Below are 3,835 nucleotides of genomic sequence, written 5' to 3'. Positions count from 1 at the left end.
ACGATTGTGAGCTGAAGACCAAACTTTATTGCATCCATTCCCACCCAATCGAGCCAAAAAATCTGCTGCCTAGTTAATTTCCCTGAACATATGTTGAAGCCAAATATTCAGTTCTTGCAACGGACACTAATCAATGTCTGATCCAAAACCACAAATTATTAAATAAAAATAGTTATCTGTAATTGCATCAGCATTCCCGAACTTTCAATGGTTCGCCGGGTTGGCATAACATACTTTCCTAAGACTTCATCTAGTTTTTCCGAAAATAGTATTGGGCTTTGATTAATCCATGTCGGTCAAAAAAATGCATGGACCGCTGTATTGGGCTTTGAAGTTCAGTTCGATGAGCTCACAATACTCTTAGCCGGAAACATGTTAGAAGACCAAAGATCTACGTGGCAAATCATGCAAGAGAGTTATAGAAGTAAGTTCATGTATCAATGATGAAAGATATAATTTATAGGTTAAATCTATTATATATATTTTGATATATTATATCAAGGCTAATAAATTTACAATTTTTTGTAATTATCTTTACAAATCTAGCACTTCTTTGCTAACAATGACTGTCAAGTAGAGCATCCATCTGTTATGAAAAAAATATATATACACATATAATATTTTTCAGACTTTTACATAATTTTATTCTAAATTAGACATTTTTATAAAATAAATTATAAAAATAGTATTGTTTTATAAAAATACTCTCGTTCCAAACTATCAAAAATTTATGAAAAATGTAAATTTTATTATTTATTTTATATCTTAACCCTCTTACTTATGTATAGACTAAATTTTTTTTTTAATGAGTAAGTAGAATATTTAATTAAATAGAATAGAGAGATAACTCAAGAGAAAGAGAGCCAATAATGAGAGATAGGATTTGTGTTGTGTGTGGTCTGAAATTGAAAAAGAGAAAGCAAGTCAAAAGGACAAAAAAAGTAAAACAAACAAATAATTCAAATATTTGGAAGATAAAAAAATAATAATAGGGGAAGTAGTTGCCTCTTTTTCCCATTTGGTGTTGGTGAGGCCGAGTCACTTTTTGCAAATCATCCTGATCGTCTATCAAATTTGGCTAGTTGATTTGAGAGAGAGAGAGAGAGAGAGTACTTATCTGGCCATATTTTCGTTGCTTCAAAAGTGAAAGGAACTTAAGGGCAAAAACGTATACATTTGGCTAGACCGAAGGATAAAAATGGAAACAAAAGTATTCTTAAACAATGTTCATAAGCGATAGTAAAAGATCACAACATAAACAAAATAGAAGCTTAGAAACGTAAAAGTGCGAACAAATGTAAGAAAAACTGAGGGATTAAAATGGGAAAAGGTAAAAATGAAGGGATAAATTTGAAAATAAAAAATGGTTGAAAAAACACTATTAGCTGATAGCCGCTTTTAATATAGAACAGATACAAAGCTCTCATCTCTCGAATTATCACAGGCATAAAGAGTAAATACTCACTACCTTCTTTTTTTTTAATACTCACTACCTTTTTTTTAAACAAAAAAAAAAGGAAAGATTTTCTAGATTGGCGTGCGAGTGGGAGTGGGAGTGGGTGAGGAACAATAGAATATTAGACCCAGTAATGAATATTATACATTCAGGAGGGGCATGACAGAAAATTATTATTGCACTAACATATTTCAGACTTTTTATACAAAGTATTGTTTTATATATCTTATTATTAATAAGTGCCAATAGCTTAAGCTATAATTTTTTCGTCTAATATTTTTATTTCTAATTTTACCCTTACTTTTATTCCAAAATTTCGATCGGTTTGCTTATATTTTTCTTTTGCCGACAAATGTTTTGGTCTTTTTATTTCCACCTTCGTGTTCCAATGTCTTCGTCACATTTATGAACTTATCGCTTCTTCTTTGTTCTTGTTGCCTATCCGACATTCACACCCATTTCTTACAAACCTCTCTCTCTCTCTCTCTCTCTCTCTCTCTTCACTTATTCCTCTTCACAAAAAATAACCCATGGTTTGATCATCCATCCTCCTTTCCAACCTCAACCCCGCCTGCCTCCGGTCTCAGCCCGATGAAGACGAAGATGGAGACAAAGGCAGAGAAATACCATCCTCCATCTGAATGAGAAATAGAGGTCGGTGAAGAAGAATACCGATGGATCTTCCCAAAGCTAAGTTTTTTTTCAAAATTTTTTTTTTCAAACAACGAATGTTTGAATGATTACTTTACTGAACCATCAAAATCGGAAGATTTTGTTCAATGTTTTTGGGTTTTTTTTTTTTTTTTTTTTGGTGTGATGGACATCCGTATGATTTTGATTCCTTCTGTTGGGGTTATTTTCTGTGAGAAAATAATCTATCGGATCATATGCATATAAGCATATGTGGCTTTTATTCTGTTGATCTCTCTCTGCACTTTTTTAATTTATGTATTATTTTCTTTATGGATTTGATGATATGTTCTGTGATTTTTGTTTGTAGGGGAAGGAGAATATTACTCCGATTGGCTCAAAGATCACAGTAATTTCAACTTTGTGCCTTGTTTTTTTATGTATTTGTTTATCATAACCAATGTTTCATTTGTTTGCTTAGGAAAGCCTAATGGGTTTTTTATTACTCTGCTTGATTGAAGTGTTTGGTAGAGTTAAAAATTTCCTGAAATGTTTAATTTTAAATTGCTCTCACTGCCTTGTATCAGGATCACATGCGACAAGCTGGGGATGTTTGTTTCTCCCAAGTCTTCCGTGAGAATGGTAGATTTTTAGTTTGAGGATTGGGTTTAACAGTTTGTTGTGATTGTATCCGAACAGCTTGTGGTTTAGCCTTTTATCCGTGGTGGGAAGTAATATAGTATGGGTGAGAGTTATTATGTGCTCTTGTTTTTACTATGGTGGGAAGATTAGCCGCTAAACGATAAAAAAAAATCCATTCGTGTAACTAATTTGGTTGCTTATGGAAAATCATTGTTGCTAATTTGGTTTCTTATGGAATTGTGTTATTTTTCTTCGTCTCAAAGTTTGCTAATTTGGGTCTGTTAATTATGCCCCAAGGTTTTTAGTTTCTTACATTTGCTAGAATTATTGAGTGTGAAGTTTGGTGATAGTGGACATTAGCTCAACAAGATGATTCGTATGTTTTTTTAACCCATATGTTATTCTGTTTCTTAAAAGCAATGGGACACAGAATTACTTCACATATCTTGTTTTTTTTATTTTGGGTTAAATTCATGCTTAATTTAAATCCTATTAATGATAGAATTCATGAAGTTCATTTCTTTAGTGTCCTGGAAATGAGGAATCATAATTCTTGGAGATTTCAAATCATTTGACTTTCTTTTTTCATCTTGGACCTTTCATCTTTTTTTTTTTGCAATACATGATGGGACATTTGAATGAAAATAGACAGAAATGTATATTTTTAGTATATGAAAAATAAATTAATTTTAAAAAATAAATCTAAAAAAATTTAAAAAAGCATTTAAAAAATAAAAATATAAAATATGTGGTATACGAGACTCATTGTATGATCACCTATATAAAAGAATGTTGAAATCAAATTTTGAAGGGATGAAGAGTGGATGCAGACGTTGAGACAGAGGAGGGATACAAAAAATAGTTGGGGGACCTACATCTTGAAACGTGATAAAGTACTTTGAAATTAAGCCAACGATGATTCAGACAAATATCAATCATCGAAGAGATACAAAAATAGTTAAGGGACCTACATCTTGAAACGTGATAAAGTACTTTAAAATTAAGTCAATTCAGACAAATATCAATCATCAAAATAGATAATGATATACGTCATTATCGTGTCTGCTCATTCCGAGAATCTTAAAACAAGGCACGTTTTGACATTTT

General features: G+C 31.6%; 1 long non-coding RNA gene across 1 annotated transcript; it reads left to right on the top strand.

Annotated features, from left to right (window-relative positions):
- The first annotated feature begins 1,904 nt into the window (after positions 1-1,904).
- LOC122294946 lies at positions 1,905-2,948 on the top strand. Its single transcript, XR_006237810.1, has 3 exons — positions 1,905-2,110; positions 2,457-2,495; positions 2,674-2,948. It is a non-coding gene; the product is annotated as an uncharacterized LOC122294946 (long non-coding RNA).
- Positions 2,949-3,835: the final 887 nt, after the last annotated feature.

Source organism: Carya illinoinensis, chromosome 14 (genome assembly GCF_018687715.1).
Source record: "Carya illinoinensis cultivar Pawnee chromosome 14, C.illinoinensisPawnee_v1, whole genome shotgun sequence".
NCBI lineage: Eukaryota > Viridiplantae > Streptophyta > Magnoliopsida > Fagales > Juglandaceae > Carya > Carya illinoinensis.
Note: the sequence above shows the minus strand (reverse complement) of the source record. Positions and strands in the feature narration are given on the sequence as shown.